We start from the raw sequence: 22,997 nt of genomic DNA on the forward strand, positions 1-22,997 counted from the left end.
GCACCGGGGAAACCAATGCTGGGGAAGACGTGACACGTTGTCATGCACGGCACAAATAGAGAAAAAGCGAAGAATCAGTCACTCAGATCCACCCAGTTATGAAAAGCAGTGCCCCACCGCCCAGACCACACGGCACACAAAGCATTAACACCTGCATTATTGAAACTTCAGTCCCTTCGCCCTACTGTGGAAGCGATCAGCTTTGTCTATTCACGGTCCTGGGATCTTTCCAATGGGATATGGGTTGTGTCCAATCCTTCCCCAGACGATGCGAAATGCCTTGGTTCCAGGTAAACTGTCTTAATCTGGGGAAATTCACTTTGTTCTAACAGGTTGCTTTAACTAAATACCTAAGGTATAGTCTCACTAAACCACTCGGGAAGTATTTTGCATTCGTACTGTATTTTTTGCCTTAGAAGTCACTGCAAGTGGTTCTTTGCATTTTCTTGTTCCCTGAAGCAATTTCCTCTGCTAGTGTAGCAGTTACAAAACATTTTGTTAATTTTTTTTTTTTTTTTTTTTTTTTTTTGTTACGTGGGCCTCTCACTGTTGTGGCCTCTCCCCTTGCGGAGCACAGGCTCCGGACGCACAGGCTCAGCGGCCATGGCTCACAGGCCTAGCCGCTCCGCGGCATGTGGGATCTTCCCAGACCGGGGCACGAACCCGTGTCCCCTGCATCGGCAGGCGGACTCTCAACCACTGCGCCACCAGGGAAGCCCACATTTTGTTAATTTTAAAGCTCGATTCCTTTGTGAAAGTGGGGTGCCCTCGTGTTAACGTACTGGCTGTTATAAAAGGGCATTACTTGGTAATGGGAACATATTAGTTTCAAAAGAAAAGTCCACTTGGTTCTTGCTGACATAGATCACCTACAACCTACAAAGCTGAGCATGGAGAATGTACATGAAACACTTTTCATTTCCCACCTGTTTTTGTGCTCAATGACTTCTCATTCTTAGATTATTCAGAATTCATTTGATTTGACTGTTTCTTGTGAGTTAAAGGGCCTATAGTCTTCTTCCTCTAGGCTTTAGAGGAAAAGAAGGGATAATCCTGGCTCTTCAGGACCTGTTCAGTATCTCCACTCTAGTTCTTTACCCAGCTTTCTGCTCAGGTGAAGCTGGCTGTTCGGTGGGAGTTTGGGAACTCAATCCTTAGAGGCCAACCTGGCTCCGCATGGCCATCCTCAAGGACCTCACCTTACCAATGCAGGCTCCAGAGAGTATCCTGTGACTCCTCCAATGGGCCAGCCAATAACCCTCATTTCCAGGAAGGGAGTTTGGGGGACCGGTAAGGTCAGGAAAGCAATTCATCATTCATCAATATTTATTTATTATTTTTAAAATAGATCTTTATTGGAGTATAATTGCTTCACAATACTGTGTTACTCTCTGTTGTATCACAAAGTGAATCAGCCATATACATCATATATCCCCATATCCCCTCCCTCTTGAGCCTCCCTCCCACCCTCCCTATCCCACCCCTCTAGGTGGTCACAAAGCACTGAGCTGATCTCCCTGTGCTATGCAGCTGCTTCCCACTAGCTACCTATTTTACATTTGGTAGTGTATATATGTGTATATATGTCGATGCTACTCTCACTTTGCCCCAGCTTCCTCCTCCCCCTCCCTTGTCCTCAAGTCCATTCTCTATGTCTACGTCTTTATTCCTGCCCTGCCACTAGGTTCATCAGTACCATTTTTTTTAGATTCCATATATATATTCCATATATATATATATATTAGCATGCGGTATTTGTTTTTCTCTGATGGACTCTAGGTCCATCCACCTCACTACAAATAGTTCAATTTCGTTTCTTTTTAGGGCTGAATAATATTCCATTGTATACATGTGCCACATCTTCTTTATCTATTCATCTGTCGATGGACATTTAGGTTGGTTCCATGTCCTGGCTATTGTAAATAGTGCTGCAATGAACATTGTGGTACATGTCTCTTTTTCAATTATGGTTTTCTCAGGGTATATGCCCAGTAGTGGGATTGCTGGGTCATATGGTAGTTCTATTTTTAGTTTTTTAAGGAACCTCCATACTGTTCTTCATAGTGGTTGTAACAATTTACATTCCCACCAACAGTGGAGGAGGGTTCCCTTTTCACCACACCCTTTCCAGCATTTATGGCTTCTAGATTTTTTGTTAATGGCCATTCTGACCCATGTGAGGTGACACCTAATTGTAGTTTTGATTTGCATTTCTCTAATAAGATGTTGAGCCTCTTTTCATGTGCCTCTTGGTCATCTGCATGTCTTCTTTGATGAAATGTCTATTTCGGTCTTCTGCCCATTTTTTAATTGGATTGTTTTTTTTTTGATGTTGAGCTCCATTAGTTGTTTGTATATTTTGGAGATTAATCCTTTGTCCATTGTTTCATTGCAAATATTTTCTCCCATTCTGAGGGTTGTCTTTTCATCTTGTTTATGGTTTCCTCTGCTGTGTAAAAGATATTAAGTTTCATTAGGTCCCATTTTTTAATTTTTGTTTTTATTTCCATTACTCTAGGAGGTGGATCAATAAAGATCTTGCTGTAATTTATGTCAAAGAGTGTCCCTCCTATGTTTTCCTCTAAGAGTTTTATAGTGTCCGGTCTTACATTTAGGTCTCTAATCCATTTTGAGTTTATTTTTGTGTATGGTGTTAGGTAGTGTTCTAATTTCATTCTTTTACATGTAGCTGTCCAGTTTTCCCAGCACCACTTATTGAAGAGGCCATCTTTTCTCCATTTGTACGTTCTTGCCTCCTTTGTTTTAAATTAGGTGACAATATGTGCGTGGGTTTATCTCCGGGCTTTCTATCCTGTACCATTGATCTATATTTCTGTTTTTGTGTCAGTACCATACTGTCTTGACTACTGTAGCTTTGTAGTATAGGTTAAAGTCAGGGAGCCTGATTCCTCCACCTCTGTTTTTCTTTCTCAAGATTGCTTTGGCTATTTGGGGGTCTTTTGTGTTTCCATATGAATTGTAAAATTTTTTGTTCTGATTCAGTGAAGAATGCCATTGGTAGTTTGATAGGGATTGCACTGAATCTGTAGATTGCTTGTGGTAGTATAGTCATTTTCATAATATTGATTCTTCTAATCCAAGAACATGGTATATTTCTCCGTTTTTGTCATCTTTCATTTCTTTCATCAGTGTTTCATAGTTTTCTGAGTAAAAGTCTTTCACCTCCTTAGGTAGGTTTATTCCTAGGTATTTTATTCTTTTTGTTGCAGTGGTAAATGGGATTGTTTCCTTAATTTCTCTTTCTGATTTTTTGCTGTTAGTGTATAGGAATGTTAGAGATTTCTGTGCATTAATTTTGTACCCTGCAACCTTACCAAATTCATTGATTAATTCTAGTAGTTTTCTGGTGGCAGCTTTAGGATTTTCTATGTACAGTATCATGTCATCTGCAAACAGTGACAGTTTTACATCTTCTTTTCCAATTTGTATTCTTTTTATTTCTTTTTCTTCTCTGATTTCCATGGCTAGGACTTCCATAACTATGTTGAATAAGAGTGGTGATAGAGGACATCTTTGCCTTGTTCCTGATCTTAGTGGAAATGCTTTCAGTTTTTCACCATTGAGTATGATGTTTGCTGTGGGTTTATCATATATGGCCTTTATGTGTTGAGGTAGGTTCCCTCTATTGCCCATTTTCTGGAGAGTTTTTATCATAAATTGGTGCTGAATTTTGTCGAAAGCTTTCTCTGCATCTATTGAGATGATCATATGGTTTTTATTCCTTAATTTGTTAATACGGTGTATCACATTGATTGATTTGCATATATTGAAGAATCCTTGCAACCTTGGGATAAATCCCACTTGATCATAGTGTATGATCCTTTTAATATATTGTTGCATTCTGTTTGCAAATATTTTGTTCAAGATTTTTTTATCTATGATCATCAGTGATATTGGTCTATAATTTTCTTTTTTTGAGATATCTTTTTCTGGTTTTGGTATCAGGGTGATGTTGACTTCATAGAATGAATTTGGGAGTGTTCCTCCCTCTGCAATTTTTTGGAAGAGTTTGAGAAGGATCAGTGTTAACTCTTTGCTAAATGTTTGATAGAATTTGCCTGTGAAGCCATCTGGTCCTGGACTTTTGTTTGTTGGAAGATTTTTAATTACAGTTTCAATTTCATTACTTGTGATAGGTCTGTTTATATTTTCTAATTCTTCCTGGTTCAGTCTTGGGAAATTGTACCTTTCCAAGAATTTGTCCATTTCTTCGTGGTTGTCCATTTTATTGGCATATAGTTATTTGTAGTAGTCTCTTATAATCCTTTGTATTTCTGCAGTGTCAGTTGTGATTTCTCCTTTTTTTCATTTCTAATTTTATTGATTTGCATCCTCTCCCTTTTTTTCTTGATGAGTCTGGCTAAGAGTTTATCAATTTTGTTTATCTTCTCAAATAATCAACTTTTAGTTTTATTGATCTTTGCTATTGTGTTCTTCATTTCTGTTTCATTTATTTCTGCTCTGATCTTTATGATTTCTTTCCTTCCACTAACTTTGGGTTTTGTTTGTTCTTCTTTCTCTAGTTGCTTTAGGTGTAGGGTTAGATTGTTTGAGATTTTTCTTGTCTCTTGAGGTGAGATTGAATTGCTATAAACTTCCCTCTTAGAATTGTTTTTGCTGCATCCCATAGGTTTTGTGTCGTCATGTTTTGTTGTCATTGGTTTCTATGTATTTTTTTATTTCTTTTTTGACTTCTTCAGTGATCTCTTGGTTATTTAGTATCGCACTGTTTAGCCTCCATGTATTTGTGGTTTTTTACAGTATTTTTTCTGCAATTGGTTTCCAATCTCAGAGCGTTGTGGTCAGAAAAGATGCTTGATACAATTTCAATTTTGTTAAATTTTCCAAGGCTTGATGTGTGACCCAAGATGTGAGCTATCCTGGAGAATGTTCCATGTGCACTTGAGAAGAAAGTGTATTCTACCACTTTCAGGTGGAATGTTCTATAAATATCAATGAAATCTATCTGGTCTATTGTGTCATTTAAAGCTTGTGTTTCCTTATTTATTTTCTGTTTGGATGATCTGTCCATTGGTGTAACTGGGGTGTTAAATTCCCCTACTATTATTGTGTTACTGTCGATTTCCTCTTTCATGGTTGTTAGCATTTGCCTCATGTATTGAGGTGCTCTTATGTTGGGTGCATAAACATTTCTAATTGTTATATCTTCTTCTTGGACTGATCCCTTGATCATTATGTAGCGTCCTTCCTTATCTCTTGTAACAGTCTTTATTTTAAAGTCTATTTTATCTGATACAAGTATTGCTACTCCAGCTTTCTTTTGATTTCCATTTGCATGGAATATCTTTTTCGATCCCTTCACTTTCAGTCTGTATGTGTCCCTAGGTCTGAAGTGGGTCTCTTGTAGACAGCATATAAATGGGTCTTGTTTTTGTATCCATTCAGCCAGTCTGTGTCTTTTGCTTGGAGCATTTAATCCATTTACATTCAAGGTTATTATGAACATGTTTGTTCCTATTACCATTTTCTTAATTGTTTTGGGTTTGCATTTGTGGGTCTTTTCCTTCTCTTGTGTTTCCTGCCTAGAGAAGCTTCTTTAGCATTTGTTGTAAAGCTGGTTTGGTGGTGCTGAATTCTCTCAGCTTTTGCTTGTCTGAAAAGATTTTGATTTCTCCATCAAATCTGAATGAGATCCTTGCTGTGTAGAGTTAATCTTGGTTGTAGGTTTTTCTCTTTCATCACTTTAAGTGTATCCTGCCACTCCCTTCTGGCCTGCAGAGTTTCTGCTGAAAAATCAGCTGATAACCTTATGGGGATTCCTTTGTATGTTATTTTTTGTTTTTCCCTTGCTGCTTTTAATATTTTTTCTTTGAATTTTTACTTTTGGCTGCATTGGGTCTTTGTTGCTGTGCACGGGCTTTCTCTAGTTGCAGCAAGCGGGGGCTACTCTTTGTTGTGGTATGCAGGCTTCTCATTGTGGTGGCTTCTCTTGTTGCAGAGCACAGGCTCTAGGCGGTGGGTTTCGGTAGTTGTGGCACACGGGCCCAGCAGTTGTGGCTCTTGGGCTCTAGAGTGCAGGGTCAGTGGTTGTGGCACTTGGGCTTGGTTGCTCTGCAGCATGTGGCATCTTCCTGGACCAGAGATTGAACTCACATCCCCTGCATTGGCAGGTGGATTCTTAACCACTGCACCAACAGGGAAGTCCCTATCAATATTTATTAAACATCTACTACGTGTCTGGACCCTGCCTTCAAGGATCCACTATCCAGCAGCTCTGAAATGCTGCAGCAGATCAGCCTTCCCTACTGGGCAGATCATCAAAGGCTCTCTCTGTAAATTGAGCTATGGGGTCACCATGGGCATGGGGACCCACCCCTGCAGTGCTGCCTACATGCCAGAAATGGCCAGCATGCAATGCTGCATGACCTCAGGCAAGTCACCTCACCTCCCTGAGTTTTGGTATCCTCATCTGCAAGGTTGGGTTGGTAAGAGTGCCAACTTCACAAGCTTGTTGGAAAGGTTCAATGAATCCTCACACTTAGTTCAAGCCCTGGTACATAATACTAGATGCTCAGGTGACATTCATTGTTATATTGGTTATCCATTCAATTTACCGCATGGTAGTGAGCACCATCTGTGGCTGCTTGTTGGTTGCTAATTAGCAGAACCTGGGACTAGTGATGTTTTAAGGCATGAAACCTGCGAGATCCTCCAGGAACCAGATTTGCTCTGCCTACCCCCAACAGTACCAGGCTCAGGGGCCCGTAAGCACGAATGTCTGAATTGAGAGCTGGGACCACATAGGTCACTGTTGAATGCCACTGTTGCTGCTACTGCTGTTGTTGCTTTGAATTGACCTTGAGGGTCGTAAGGCAGGACCCACCTGTATGCTCCAAGTCCCACACCCCTGTTGCCTCACCCTAGCAGCTTCCACATTACCTTTCCACCCTGTGCTGAAGACTTTGGAAGTCTGGCAACACTCACTTCACTGAACATCCAGATGTGCCCATTCAGTGGCAGGCAATCTCTAAAGGTCAGATTGTTAACACCACCAGGATTCTTTAAAATCCCACCACTTTGTCTCCAAGGCAGAAGTGGATTGGGGGGAGGGATGGATTGGGAGTTTGGGATTAGCAGATGCGAACTATTACATATAGAATGGATAAACCACAAGGTCCTACTCTATAGCATAGGGAACTATATTCAATATCCTGTGATAAACCATAATGGAAAAGAATATGAAAAAGAATGTCTATATATGTATATCTGAATCACTTTGCTGTACAGAAGGAATTAACACCACATTGTAAATCAACATACTTCAATAAAATAATTTTTTTTAAAAAATCCCACCACTTTGGCCACAAATGACAAACTGCTCGCCTACCTACTTCTCGCCTCTTAGCGAAGGCTTTGGCTTGTTCTAAAGTGTGCGTGACATTTGGACTGAGGGAACAATGCTATAAGAATGACGGGAAGGGGCTTCCCTGGTGGCGCAGTGGTTGAGAGTCCACCTGCCGATGCAGGGGACACGGGTTCGTGCCCCGGTCCGGGAAGATCTCACATGCCGCGGAGCGGCTGGGCCCGTGAGCCATGGCCGCTGAGCCTGTGCGTCCGGAGCTTGTGCTCCGCAACGGGAGAGGCCACAACAGTGAGAGGTCTGCGTACCGCAAAAAAAAAAAAAAAAAAGAATGACGGGTAGGCTCCCTTACCTACCGATAAAGTGTTTTTCTCTGTGGTTCGCAGCAGACCTCAAATCCTGGGAGGGATTTTTCTCCAGACATGGATAAGAGGCCATTCTTGTTGTTCACTTTCCTGTAAACTCCGGTTGATATCTTGCCGATGTAGCAGGATGCTTCCCCGCTCCAGATGGACAGGAAGCCAAGAACTGCAGTTTTGTGTTTGTTCAGGCACAGATAGTTGAGGAAAAGCCCTGAAGCAAATGTACAGCAGAGACCTCTCCAGCGCCTGTTGCAGAGAGTGTCTTATTTCTGAGCAACAGGACAAGCCCAAGGCAAGATTCAGTTCAACGTAAGAAATGTGCTTTTCCAAAAACTATAGTCCTGCTAGGCATCAGGCTCATCCAGAAAATTATGTGTTTGGTCCCCACTGGACAGTGGTGTTTCCTCAAGTTGTGCCATATGTCCCCTCTCCTGCCTGTGACCTGGGTGACCCTGGGAAAGCAAAATGATTTTTAACATCAGCTTATGTCCAACATAATCTGGAGGGCAAATCTGCTGCTAACAACAACACGACAGAAAGGTCACTTGACTCCTTCCAAAGTCCAACAGAAACAATATTTGCATCATCAGAGCTCTCTCCTATGTGAGCCCACATGCAAAGGAAAGTACTTCTTGTTCATAAAATAAGACTTTGGTGAGTCAACTGGAGTTGATGGCTTTGCCTGTGAATTTAGATTGTAGTTAGTGTTTTTTTTTCTTCAAACTGCTAAGCTTGAATTGGATGAAAAGTGTGACTCATGAAATAGGTTTTACTCAAGGGATTTGGGCTCTTGATTTCAAATGTATGCTTATGTGTATGGGAAAGCTGTGAGGAAAAAAAAACGTAGAATCACGGGTAAATATTCAGATTAGAAATCCAGAATACATTCCAGCTGTAGGATTCTTGTTGTTGTTGGCTGGTTTTGTTCTGGGGGTGAGGGAAGTGGTGCAGTCTATCCAAACCAGCCCCATGTAACTACACTTCCCACAGGATTTGTTTTTTTAACATAACAACAGATGCTCATACATTTTCAAGTGAGAGTTAAACACTGTGTCTTTATTTTGTTTAGCCAAGCTGTAGGTTAACTCTGCCTTTTTTCAACTCTGGTCTTCTAACCTTACCAGTGGTCAGAGTTGAAGGGAAACCCTTTGTTTTTGCTGGGAACCACATAACTTACATCTGCTTCAGGAACATTTAAGGGTTTCTTCGGACAAACACATCTATACTCCACCCCGACCCACCCCGGCCAGGACACATAGATTTGGTTGGTTCACATTGGTTAGCCCGATGGAGAAATGGAAATGCGGGTTAGGATGAAGACACGAGGCAAGGACCATGTGTGATTCCACCTGAGTCCTCGGAGTCTGGATGGAAACTTCAGAGCTGCCAGCCTCTGCAAATGTCCTGGATCTGATGGCACTCCCTGTGGCCCTCTGTCTGCCACAACTTCAAACCCAAGGCAGTGGGGAGAAGCCAGGATGACAGAGACCCAGGGCATTGAAAGCTTTTCTGGAAATGTCTCCTCCCGTTCCCTGATTTGGGACCCTGGCTCCAGTCCTCATTTGAATGCGGGTGAATTAGACCACCTCTCACATTCCTTCCAATGCTAAAATTTTATTCAAGCTTGAGTTCTTTTTCTAGACTCTGAGGCCTCAGAGGCCAAGCAGGATGATGATAACTGCTCCAGGGTTCAGAGCTCAGGAACCCTGAGAAGGAAGTCTGGAGGCTGAAAGGTGCAATTGCCAAGGAGGACGCAGAAAGGTGATTTTTCTTCAAGTACAAAATTATAAATTGGGAAGATGCCTATCTACTCTAGAGAGGCGTCATGCTGATTAAGTGAGATAACGTATAAAGTATATAGTGCAGTCCCTGGCATACAATAGGCTCTCAATGATGGATGGTTGAAATAATGAGTAAGTGAATGAAACACTCAAGCAAGCAACTTGCCCCAAGGCCTCACAGTTAGCAAGGGACAGATGGAGGCTGGGACCCTACATTCTCTGATTTCAAGTCTAGTTATCATTCCACCAATCATCATACCTACTGATATGTCTCCCAAGTTGGTTGCCTGGTACTTCATTGTGGTCATTCCAAAGTACGAGTTCTGCTTAGATATTCATTACAAATTACCTGATTCAAGTTAAGGACTTCAATCATAATGTTGGATTCACTCAGGTGATTGGCAAAAATTTATGAAATCCAGATTGAACACAAGACACTTGCACCTTCCTACTACGTTAGGTCCAGCATTCATACCTTCATTTATTCCCATTAAGCATTTATTGAAAGCTTCCTTTGAGTTAGCACCATGCTCTAAAGATAAGAAATCTTGCATTAGGGCTAATAAAGAGTAAGGCAGGATCCATAGACAGCTGGGGAGATGAGACAGGCAGACACACACAAGAATTAAGAAGCATTGCAAACATGTAATGGGCCAAAGAGAATTCTACAAATCAGTCCGGCACCATGGAACACCAACAAGAGGGAGCTCCATGGGGACTGAAAGATGGGCTACAACTGTGTCTTGAAGGACTGTAGCGAAGAGGAGGGAAGGACATGATAAGGGAGGGAGAAGCCTACATCAAAAATAGAATTCTCTGCCTTCCAAAATGGTGCTGATACTTAGAGTTTTCAAGTGTTATCAATATCTTCTTACACAGTGGTTCTCAACATGTGAGAATCACCCGCATCAGAATCACGTGGGGGCAGGGAGGGGTGGTGGAGAATAACAAAAAAATATATTGTTCTTTGTCCCTGGTTCTTGGCACAGAGATCCTAAAAAATCTTGGAATTTTCTGAGTGCTATCATGTTTGATATTCATAACAAACCCCCTTTTTTTTTTTTTTTTTTTTTGCATTACGCGGGCCTCTCACTGCTGTGGCCTCTCCCATTGCGGAGCACAGGCTCCGGACGCGCAGGCCCAGCGGCCATGGCTCATGGGCCTAGCCGCTCCGTGGCACGTGGGATCTTCCTGGACCGGGGCACGAACCCGTGTCCCCTGCATCGGCAGGTGGAATCTCAACCACTGCGCCACCAGGGAAGCCCACAAACCCCCTTTGAACCATACCTGAGTGTGTGCTGGCAACACAACTCTTGGTGGGCCCTGAGTTTCTGGGGAGGGGCTGGCCACAACAGAAAGACTAAACGTGTTTAGAGGACTGGAACTTGCAGTGCCACCCTTGACCCCCTGGAAAGGAGAGGGGCTGTAGATCAAGTTCAATCACATACAGCCAATGATTTAATCGATTGTGCCCACTGACGAAGCCTGGATAAGAACTCTTGAATAATGAGGTTCTGGGAGCTTCTAGATTTGTGAACATTTCATGTGCTGAGAGGGTGGCACACCCAGAGAGGGCACAGAAGCTCTGTGCCCCCCACTTCCTACTTACTCTATAGATCTATTTGTCTGATCCTGAGCTGTGTCATTTATAATAAAGCAGTGCAGTCGAACCTCCATAACCGCAGGTTTCGCATCAGCAGATTCGACCGTCTACTAATTGAAGGTCAGTGGTTGGTTGAATCTGCAGATGCGAAACCCTGCACATAGGAAAGGCTTACCGTAGTCGCTGCCCCGCGCCATTTTATGTCGGGGGCCTGCACGTCGGTGGCGTTGGGGGCCTGCACGTCGGTGGCGTTTGGTGCCTGTGGGGGTCTCCTGAAACCAGTCTCTGAGAATACTGAAGGACGACTGTAATTGTAAGTATAGGGCTTTCCAGAGTTTTATGAATTATTTCAGTGAATTATCGAAAATGGCGGGGGAGAGGGGGTTGGTATGAGAACCTTTGAATTTGTAGCCAAATCGTACAGAAGTGTGGGTGGCCTGGGGACCTGGACTCCCAACTGGCATCTGAAGTGAGGGCGTCTTGTGAGACCGATTCCTTAAACTTGTGGAGTCTGACGCTAAGGGCAAGTAATTTATGTAGAATAGGAGGATCCTGTCCGAGAGCCCGTGTTGAAAAACAGTATAGGGGGTTCGCTGGTGACGCAGTGGTTGAGAGTCCGCCTGCCGACGCAGGGGACGCGGGTTCGTGCCCGGTACGGGAGGATCCCACATGCCGCGGGGCGGCTGGGCCCGGGAGCCATGGCCGCTGAGCCTGCGCATCCGGAGCCTGTGCTCCGCAACGGGAGAGGCCACGGCAGTGAGAGGCCCGCGTACGGGGAAAAAAAAAAGGAAAAACAGTATAGGGGTATTTATTCAAATTCTAATTCCTAGGCCCAGAGTACTATCGACGAAAATTTCAATCTAAGAGAGAAATGAGAAGTTTTATTCGCACCAAATTGAGGATTATAACCTGGGAACAGCCTCTCAGAAATCTTGGAGAACTGTTCTGCTCATTTGAGGTCAAAGCACAGTTTTATAGGTTTTTGAGACAGAGGGCTGTAGATGTAGATAGTTTGTACAATCCAGATCTGCAAGTACCAAGTGATGGGTAGTCATGACCTCTTGCAAGATTAAGAAGGAATGTTATCGTTAAGGAGCTGTCTTGTTGGTGGTAGGAGAATGTTCTTTTGGTTGAGCAGGTGTTTCTGCCAGTGGGAGGTTTGGTCGATACTTAATGCAGATACACAATGCACAGCAGAGGGGGGAGAGAAAGCCAAAGAGCAGAGAAAACTTTTTATGTTTAAATTTTCCTTGACTTGCCTTAGAGTACGAATTTTTATTTCATCAGTGCGAACTGCGTAATCCGACTGTGGGTGGGGCAGGGGAAGCTCGCGGCGTGATGGTGAGGCACGCCAGCCTTTGAGAAGCGCTATCACAACTTCTGCTTTGGCAACCTCCATATCAAACCCAGAGTTCATCTTGCCAGAGACTCTAGACTCTGGACTCTGGCAGTTAACCAGCTTACCAAGTGTACTGCCTTGCTGGAATTGGAGAGGCTGAACAATGGACACTTCTAGAGTTTGGGCCCTGCCATTTCAAGAATCACCTTGCTCAGGGTGCCCACGTGGCCCACTTCTATAATACATGACTCCTTTGGGGGTGGGGGGTGGTTGTGAACCCAACAGGGAGAGAGGTGGGTTCCTCAATTTAGTCCCTTTCCCAAATCCTCTCTGGGCTAGGAAGCAGCCCTGAGATTGCAGAACTTCCATATCTCTAAAATGGGGGCTTGTGTCTGGAGTCTTAAAGTGGCTTCCCCTCCCAGAAGGAATGCCCAGGGGTGAATCTGCTGTGTGGGAGCCCATGAACGCAGACCCTCATCTCCATGTGGCAGGAAAGGATTTCCTTGGGCCCAGGAGTCGTGGGGGGGGGGGCACCAAGACATTCCTATCCCTGGTCAACATCATCTACGTGGATGCATGTTTTTAATACAGTAAAAAATAAAAATAAAAGCAAAATACTCAACAAAAAAATCAACTGCAATCCCACTACACTACACCATGATGACCAGTTGGTACTGTATATCTCCTTCCTGTCTTTCAGTACACATTTTAAAGACATGGCTCAGTTCTGTATTCATGTTTGTGATTGGCTTCCAGGGCAGTAAATAGAAAAGCACAAAGTTTCTTCCTCAGGTTTCCTCATGGAAGAATATGCTGTGTTCAGTATCCAACAGCTTTGTTCCTTCTGCCATGGAAAACTCACTGTCTTGAGGAAGGCTTTTTTTGATTTTTATTTGCCTCTTAATCTTTTTCCTACCACAGTAATACCTATTCATTTTTTTAAAAAAATCCAAACAATATAAGAATGTATAAAGTCTCTCCCTATCCCATGTTTGATGTGTATGGTTCCAGACTCTTTCCTTTTCATATTAAAACATATATGATCTATACCTACATTGTTTTTAATCTGCAAAAATGGAATAATAATGTAGATTCTGTCTGATGACTTGCTTTTTTAACCTACCAATATATTGTGAATACCATAGATGTTTTTAGTGAGAAAAAGAAAGCAGAAATAAAAACTGGGCTAGAAAGTGAAAACAGCCTCTTTAATCTAGATGCCAGGAAGAAAGTATGTACTGGGTTTGCTATGCTAATTGAAACCACAACCCAAGACTATTATATATTTTGTCCTAAGTATGGGATTGAGAAATGTAAGTACGTGGATTGCCATTTCTTCAAGCACCCAGAACAAATAATAAATATATGGAAAAGGGCCTAAGAAAAGGTTTACATAAGTCTTAATCGCATACTGTGCTTCAATATGGCATCAACCTGAAATTTAACTTACTTTTTTTTTTTTTTTTTTTTTTTTTCGGTATGCGGGCCTCTCACTGTTGTGGCCTCTCCCGTTGCGGAGCACAGGCTCCGGACGCGCAGGCCCAGCGGCCACGGCTCACGGGCCCAGCCGCTCCGCGGCATATGGGATCCTCCCAGACCAGGGCACGAACCCGTATCCCCTGCATCGGCAGGCGGACTCTCAACCACTGCGCCACCAGGGAGGCCCTAACTTACTTTTAAATAGACAATACTCCTAGAAAACAGTGAACCTCCAAAAATACAGATCTACGTTTTCCTTTTAAAAAATACAAAAGCAGTCAGTTAGTTCTACAGATATGTATGGAGTGTCTATGTGCCAGGCACCGTGATAGGAGATGGGATATATGAGTGAATAACAGCCAAAGATGATCTCCTCCACTCCTCAAGATCAGGGGAGTGGTGGTGTTGGGACAGACAGCTGACTCTGAGCATACTCAACAGGTAAATGACCTAGTATGTTAAAAGATAATATGTGTGATGGGAGGAAAAAAGAGCAGCGTAAAAGGTATTGGAAGTTGGTGCAGAGAGGTGGGGCAGATTGGAGTATTAAAAGGGGTCATTGGGGGGCTTCCCTGGTGGTGCAGTGGTTGAGAGTCCGCCTGCCGATGCAGGGGATACGGGTTCGTGCCCCGGTCTGGGAGGATCCCACATACCGCGGAGCGGCTGGGCCCGTGAGCCATGGCCGCTGAGCCTGCGCGTCCGGAGCCTGTGCTCCGCAACGGGAGGGGCCACAACAGTGGGAGGCCCGCGTACCATAAAAAAAAAAAAAAAAAAAAAAGGGGTCATTGGAAGAGGCTTCATTGAAAGATACTCTCATGAGAAAATGATGTGTAAGCAAAACCCTGAAGAAGTTGAAGGAGTGGGCCAAGCAGATAACTGGGGGAGCGGAAGCTGCCTGGTGTTTGTTTGTTACAGGTTGAATTGTGTCATCTTCTCCACCCCCCACCCCCTCCACAAAAAAAAAGATCTGTTGTGACCTATTTGGAAATAGGGTCTTTGCTAATGTAATCAAGTTAAGATGAAGTCATTAGGATGTGCTCTAATGCCATGACTGATGCCTTTATAAGAAGAGGGAAATTTGGACACAGATGCTCAAGGAGAACACCATGTGGAGACACACAGACATGGAGGGAAGATGGCCACGTGAAGATGGAGGCAGAGATTGAAGTGATGCCGCCACAGCCAGGGGACACCTGGGCCACCAGAAGCTGAAAGAGGCAAAGGAAGAATCCTCCCCTAGAGGTTTCGGAGGGAGCATGGTCCTACTAACACCTTGATTTAGGACCTTTGGCCTCTGGTCGGGGAAGCAAGTGGAGAGGTCATTCAGAACCCAGTCAGTCTAGAGAAGGACTTGGATTTTCTTCTAGTGAAATGGGATTGTGGACAAAGGAGTGGCAAGATCTGACCTGTGTTTTCAGAGGTCTGTGTTGCCACTGTACCCAGAATAGACTGGGTGGCCACAAGGAGACACGTTAGGAGGGTTTTGCAGTGATCTTGGTAAGAGGGTCTGTGGTCACAGTGAAAGGGACAGGAAATGGCCAGACTCCCCAGGTACTTTGAGGCTAGGATTTCCTGATGGGTTGAATGTGGGGTGTGAGAGGAAAAGAAGGCCAAGGATGAATGACATTTCCTGAGAATGACATAATAAGGACAGTAGCTCATCTGGGCCGACTTGGCACTGTTATCACTCAGACAGCACCAAAAACCAAACCAACCAACAAACAAAAGACTACAGACACTGAAGAAGTGGTTACCATTGTTTACACTGCCCAAGTGAAGCTTTGAGCAACTTTAGACCTAACCCTAGGAAACCTGATTGGGCATAAGGGTGCTAATTTTTAAGTAATTCTGATTTATTGAGAACTCATTGAAAAACCACCTTTTTTGGTACTTTTCATTTTTTCTGGGAATCAAAAGTGCAAATACATGGTTGTCCTTATATCTTTTCATGCCTTGGTGAGGAAAATTCATCTCCAATGTACATGGTGACTTCTCTGAATTTAACAGAGAATGGTGAAATCTTTTCTGTCATTTTATGACAATGCTAATGAGGAAGTAAATCCAGATGTGCATGATTCAGTTAAGCTATAGGGCACCTGAATCCAGGAAATGGCTATGAGCCCCTCCTGCTGCTGCTGGGAAAAGTTTGGAGGGTACAGAGATAAGCAGGATGTACCCCCATTTGGGGGAGGGAAGGTGGAGAAGTAAATGCACAGAGACATGCAAGCAAGATGTATGAAGTATAAATAAAAATTGTGGTGGCCCCAGAGGAAGAAATAATTCATTTTGAATTGAGATTTTTGGTTATGTTACATATTGGAGATGATATTTAAACTAGGTCTGAGAGTATGAGGTGCCTTGAGAGAGGCAAAGAATGGGGGAAGAGTATGTCAGGCTTTGGGGACACCTTGAGCAAAGGCAAAAAGGCTTGAGAATAAATTAAGTGTTTGAGGATGATCAGAGATCTGAACGGAAAATAAGTGAAAGGATGTGGTGGGGGAAGAGGCATGAGATGCACCAGACATGGTGGACAATTGTCTACCTGCTGGTGCCCTTTCTCGGAAACTAACTCATGGGCTGGCCAGCAACCAATCAGGTGCTTGGTCCTGTGGTCTTGAACTAAGAGACTCAGAAGCTACAGCCTAGAGATGCTGGCATTGACCTTTGAGATGTCATGTGGTGTCAGAGCAGCCATGGCAAGCCAGTGGTGGAGAGGGAGAGAGATAATGAAAGAAGGAAAAAAAGAAGCAGATATGAAAGATGCCAGGGTGGCCCCCATGCAGACAAGTTGTCTGACCGTTTTTCAGTGCCTAGGAGGCCCACTTGTACTTCCTGCAACTAGGTTTGATGAGATTGTCCTATGTTTTTATAATGGATCCTTTTTTCACCTGAGATCATTTGAATGATCTTTTGCTTCTTGCTACCGAATAATCCTTAAGACAGGCATCATAATGGTAGTGAAGTGAGAAGAGGGGCATTGAATGCTGCACTTCAGAGTAAAGATTTCGTTTCTGTAAAATTCTTCCCATGCCTCTTCACAGTAGAAATCAGGGTGCCACCACCCATCCAGCCCCTTCCCCAAGTCCTCTCCACATCTGTTCCTTGCCTTGTCTCTCACAATAAGTGCTGTAGTTTCAGAAACTATGTCTGTAAGCTGAGCAACTCATCTGTTGGGCCTTGGAACCAATCAGACAAGTTTCTCCCAACATGAAAGTAACACGATTGGCCCTTATGGGCATTGGCAACCCACAATGCTACTATACCACTTCACCCCTTTAATAATATATGGGCTCACCTTAATCACCCCAAATCATATCCCTTCCCAGTTTTTTTTCCCTCGTTTTAGATCGAAGCCTTCTAAATTTGCATGGCTTATCCTATCATCCAAAGTACCCACTTTAGATTTATACTTGTGAACTTGACATCCACAAGCTATTAGAATAAAAACCACTTGTAAGCAAAGATTTGCAAGCAACAAGAAGATTCATGTTGCATTTATCTCTCGATGCATATATTATACTTATATTCTAATTTAAAATTAAGCCTTTCCATGGTTAATTTTTGCTATAACATGCTCATTGAAACAACTCAGTCAACACAAAAGTGGTTTATAAGAAAATGAATAGACTTCTTTCCAGCTCTGCTCCCACAGCAACCACAAGAGAAAATCAGAGGTAAAGGTTGGTGTGTATCTTTTCGGCACTAGGTTCACACAGACATATTCACAATGTGGGATTTGCACCTTAAAAAAAACAATAGCGTCATATCATACAAAGCACTCTGCAAACTTTTTTTTCTCTTCACAACATTATAAACATCTTCCCGGGCAATATACATAGATCAAACTTGTCTTCTTAATACTTGTGTAATATTGCATTGTGTGGATGAATCATAATTTATTCAGCTCTTCTCTATCAATAGACGTTGATATTTCATTTTCATATTTTTGCTATCTTTCATACATCTATTCTTATTTACTGGGACATTTTATGTCTGTAGAATAGATTCAGAGTAATATGCTTTTAAAATAAAAATATGTTGCCGTTAAAGATTTATGACCACTGTAAAGTAAATTACTCATTTTTATCTTCTAGAAATAACTTCATTACATCTCTTAAGCCTCATACTATATCATAGAGATTGGTAGCTAGGAGAAACTCATTTTTTTTCGTCTTTGTTTTCTCTAACATCTTTATTGGAATATAATTGCTTTACAATGGTGTGTTAGTTTCTGCTTTATAACCAAGTGAATCAGCTATACATATACAAATATCCCCATATCTCCTCCCTCTTGGGTCTCCCTCCCACCCTCCCTACCCCACCCCTCTACGTGGTCACAAAGCACGGAGCTGATCTCCCTGTGCTATGTGGCTGCTTCCCACTAGCTATCTCTTTTACATTTGGTAGTGTATATATGTCCATGCCACTCTCTCACTTCATCCCAGCTTACCCTTCCCCCTCCCTGTGTCCTTAAGTCCATTCTCTACGTCTGCGTCTTTATTCCTGTCCTGCTCCTAGGTTCTTCAGAACCTTTCTTCTTCTTTTTTTTTTTTAGATTCCATATACATGTGTTAGCATATGGTATTTGTTTTTCTCTTTCTGACTTCACTCTGTATGACAGACCCTAGGTCCATCCACATCCACCTCACTACAAATAACTCAATTTCATTTCTTTTTATGGCTGAGTAATATTCCATTGTTTATACGTGCCACATCTTCTTTGTCCATTCATCTGCTGATGGACACTTAGGTTGCTTCCATGTCCTGGCTATTGTAAATAGTGCTGCAATGAACATTGCGGTACATGACTGTTTTTGAATTATGGTTTTCTCAGGGTATATGCCCAGTAGTGGGATTGCTGGGTCGTATGGTAGTTCTATTTTTAGTTTTTTAAGGAACCTCCATACTGTTCTCCATAGTGGCCGTATCAGTTTACATTCCCACCGACAGTGCAAGAGGGTTCCCTTTTCTCCACACCCTCTCCAGCATTTATTGTTTGTAGATTTTTTGATGATGGCCATTCTGACTGGTGTGAGGTGATACCTCATTGTAGTTTTGATTTGCATTTCTCTAATGATTAGTGATGTTGAGCATGTGTTTGTTGGCAATCTGTATATCTTCTTTGGGGAAATGTCTATTTAGGTCTTCTGCCCATTTTTGGATTAGGTTGTTTGTTTTTTTGATATTGAGCTGCATGAGCTGCTTGTAAATTTTGGAGATTAATCCATTGTCAGTTGCTTCATTTGCAAATATTTTCTCCTATTCTGAGGGTTGTCTTTTCGTCTTGTTTATGTTTTCCTTTGCTATGCAAAAGCTTTGAAGTTTCATTAGGTCCCATTTGTTTATTTTTGTTTTTATTTCCATTTCTCTAGGAGGTGGGTCAAAAAGGATCTTGCTGTGATTTATGTCATAGAGTGTTGCCTATGTTTTCCTCTAAGAATTTTATAGTGTCTGGCCTTACATTTAGGTCTTTAATCCATTTTGAGTTTATTTTTGTGTATGGTGTTAGGGAGTGTTGTAATTTCATTCTTTTACATGTAGCTGTCCAGTTTTCCCAGCACCACTTATTGAAAAGGCTGTCTTTTCTCCATTGTATAGTCTTGCCTCCTTTATCAAAAATAAGGTGACCATATGTGCGTGGATTTACCTCTGGGCTTTCTATCCTGTTCCACTGATCTATATTTCTGTTTTTGTGCCAGTACCATACTCTCTTGATTACAGTAGCTTTGTAGTATAGTCTGAAGTCAGGGAGTCTGATTCCTCCAGCTCCATTTTTCTTTTTCAAGGTAGTTTTGTCTGTTTGGGGTCTTTTGTGTTCCCATACAAATTGTGAATTTTTTTGTTCTAGTTCTGTGAAAAATGTCATTGGTAGTTTGATAGGGATTGCATTGAATCTGTAGATTGCTTTGGGTAGTATAGTCATTTTCACAATGTTGATTCCTCCAATCCAAAACATGGTATATATCTCTCCATCTGTTTGTATCATCTTTAATTTCTTTCATCAGTGTCTTATAGTTTTCTGCATACAGGTCTTTCGTCTCCTTAGGTAGGTTTATTCCTAGGTATTTTATTCCTTTTGTGGCAGTGGTAAATGGGAGTGTTTCCTTAATTTCTCTTTCAGATTTTTCATCATAAGTGTATAGGAATGCAAGAGATTTCTGTGCATTAAATGTGTATCCTGCTACTTTACCAAATTCATTGACTAACTCTAGTAGTTTTCTGGTAGCATCTTTAGGATTCTCTATGTATAGTATCATGTCATCTGCCAACAGTGACAGCTTTACTTCTTCTTTTCCAATTTGGATTCCTTTTATTTCTTTTTCTTCTCTGATTTCTGTGGCTAAAACTTCCAAAACCATGTTGAATAATAGTGGTGAGAGTGGACAATCTTGTCTTGTTCCTGATCTTAGAGGAAATGGTTTCAGTTTTTCACCATTGAGAACGATGTTGGCTGTGGGTTTGTCATATATGACCTTTATTATGTTGAGGTAAGTTCCCCCTATGCCTACTTGCTGGAGGGTTTTTTTTTTTTTTTTTTTTTTTTTTTTTTTTTTTTTTTTTTTTTTTTTTTTTTTTTTTTTTTTTTTTTTTTTTTTTCTTTTTGCGGTATGCGGGCCTCTCACTGTTGTGGCCTCTCCCGTTGCGGAGCACAGGCTCCGGACGCGCAGGCCCAGAGGCCATGGCTCACGGGCCCAGCCGCTCCGCGGCATATGGGATCCTCCCAGACCGGGGCACGAACCCGTATCCCCTGCATCGGCAGGCGGACTCTCAACCACTGCGCCACCAGGGAGGCCCGCTGGAGGGTTTTTATCATAAATGAGTGTTGAATTTTGTCAAAAGCTTTTTCTACATCTATTGAGATGATCATATGGTTTTTCTCCTTCAATTTGTTAATATGGTTTATCACATTGATTGATTTGCATATATTGAAGAATCCTTGCATTCCTGGGATAAATCCCACTTGATCATGGTGTATGATCCTTGTAATGTGTTGTTGGATTCTGTTTGCTAGTATTTTGTTGAGGATTTTTGCATCTATGTTCGTCAGTGATATTGCCTGTAGTTTTCTTTCTTTGTGACATCTTTGTCTGGTTTTGGTATCAGGGTGACGGTAGCCTCGAGAAACTCACTTTTGAAAAATGTTTGCCTTTTCCACCGAGTGTTCACTGCTGCTCTGTGCTGTGTACTATGGCAGAATCAGCATCACAGTAACAACTATTTTTACAAAAGAGTAGGCGTTCCCTCCTTCTGGAAATTCTCTCTCTGTGGGGGAATGAAGCTGAGATCCATCAGTGGATTTAAATGAGCAAAGCAAAGGAGGAGTCAGTGAGGAATATCCCTATAATTTCTCCCACATCCCTCAACATAATAGGCCTTTTCTCTCAAACATGGGTCAAATGCAAAAGTGGGTTCTTTAAAAGTGTTCCTAATTTTGCCAAGGATAACCAGAAGATGGTTTCTTTTAAAGGCCACCTAGTTCCTGGCATTTGCTAAATTAAGCTTCTAGCTTTAGCCACAGGGAATGGGCTAGCTTAGAAGAAAAAGGTGCAACATCGTCGGATAAAGTCCAGCCTCGTACCAAAGTCTTCAGGGCCCCATCTAGGATGAGGCTCCCAGCTGTTCAGACCTATCCTCACATGCTGAAGGGGTCAGGCTAAAGCTAATGGGAGCTGCAGGATATTGCAAACCACACTGCACTGAAAAAATTTTAAACCCTCTCCTAACACCAAACCTAGCTAGGTAACTGCTGAAACCAGCTTTAGGAGATTACCTGCAGTGCTCCGTGGACACAGACACTTTCTGGAGCTATGTGGTCATCTTTTCTAGATGAGCCAAAAAGAAGACTGGGAAATTCTCTCATAACTAAGTTTTTGGTGAAATATGTACGAGGATGAGAAATGAAGATGACACAGTGGTTATGAAGGAAACTTCCTCCCTTCCTGTCTCCCAGCGATTCCCTTTTCAGGCACAGGGGTAGTAACATCAGGTTTGGTTCCCTGAATCCCTGCAGAGCGCAGCTGCCTTCCAGCACATTGATGGCTGTTGATACCACACATGCACACACCATCCCTGGAAGCACATCTCCCAGCGATCTGTAGCAAATGCTGGGAACTAGACCGTGAACTTTTTCACCAGATACACTTGGTGTGATCATCTGTTGCCCTGCAGGTGCAGGAGGAAGTACACAAAGTACCATTTAGGTTTTAGGAGAAAAACCTAAGTAGAGAGGAGGGCAAGGAGGAAAAGAAGAGGTGAGACAGTCGGATACCAGAGACACAAGAAGGTGCTGACGATGCAACCCTGACCTTGACTAACTTCTGCTCCAGGATGTGCTGGTGATGCTTTCTCCAGAAAGCCCTCCCTCTTACCCCGAGGCAAGTTGGGGTCCCTCCAGTGCACCCATAGCACTGTCATGCCATTCACTAGAGGACAAGGCCCGTGCCTTTTCTTGCTCACTCCTACATTCCAGCACCTGGAACCTGTCTGGCACAGAGAAGGTATGCATTGAGCCAGGGTACCAGAGAGGCAAATGAAGGGCTGAGGGAGGTGGTGCCAATGAGCACAAGAAGATACAAACAAAGTCCCCAAATGTAGGAATGTAGCACTGATGAGACACTTAACTTGTAGATCTTAGTTTTGTATATGTTATCAGTCGGCAAAACAAAGCAATAGTTTGAGATACACTTCTAAGGATAGGGCTTCAGGAAGCTTCTGAAAGAGAGCTCTGTGGGTTGGTTGGTTGGTTGGTTGGTTGGTTGGTTTTTACTACTATCATCCCCAAAGAGTCAGAAATTTTTAATTCATATATTTAATCTTGGCACTTCTGAGCAAGCTAGCTTACTTGCTTGCTTCTTTCTTTTCATCCTTTTTTTCTTCCTTCACTCCTTCTTTTTAATCTTTCCCTCCTGTCAAACATTTAATGAGAACCTACTATGTGCCAAGCACAATGAGACGTACCAAGGATATAGTAATGGAGAACATAGCCCCTGACCTAGAGGAAGTTTCAGTCTAATTTGTATTAGTGAGGATAGGCTCTCTTATGCTGAAGTTAATAAATACACCCTGAAACATCAGTGGCTTAGCAGAATAG

At 42.6% G+C, this 22,997-nt stretch overlaps 1 long non-coding RNA gene across 5 annotated transcripts in view; it reads left to right on the forward strand.

Annotated features, from left to right (window-relative positions):
- The window catches only part of LOC308622629, a 389,291-nt gene extending 368,782 nt beyond the window's left edge, over window positions 1-20,509 (forward strand). For all 5 annotated transcript variants that reach the window (XR_014016662.1, XR_014016663.1, XR_014016664.1 and 2 more), the window contains exon 2: window positions 20,425-20,509. This is a non-coding gene — a long non-coding RNA (uncharacterized lncRNA). The remainder of the gene's footprint in view (window positions 1-20,424) is intronic.
- The last annotated feature ends 2,488 nt before the right edge of the window (window positions 20,510-22,997 follow it).

The sequence above is a fragment of the Mesoplodon bidens genome, assembly GCF_964165515.1.
Source record: "Mesoplodon bidens genome assembly, chromosome: 9".
NCBI lineage: Eukaryota > Metazoa > Chordata > Mammalia > Artiodactyla > Ziphiidae > Mesoplodon > Mesoplodon bidens.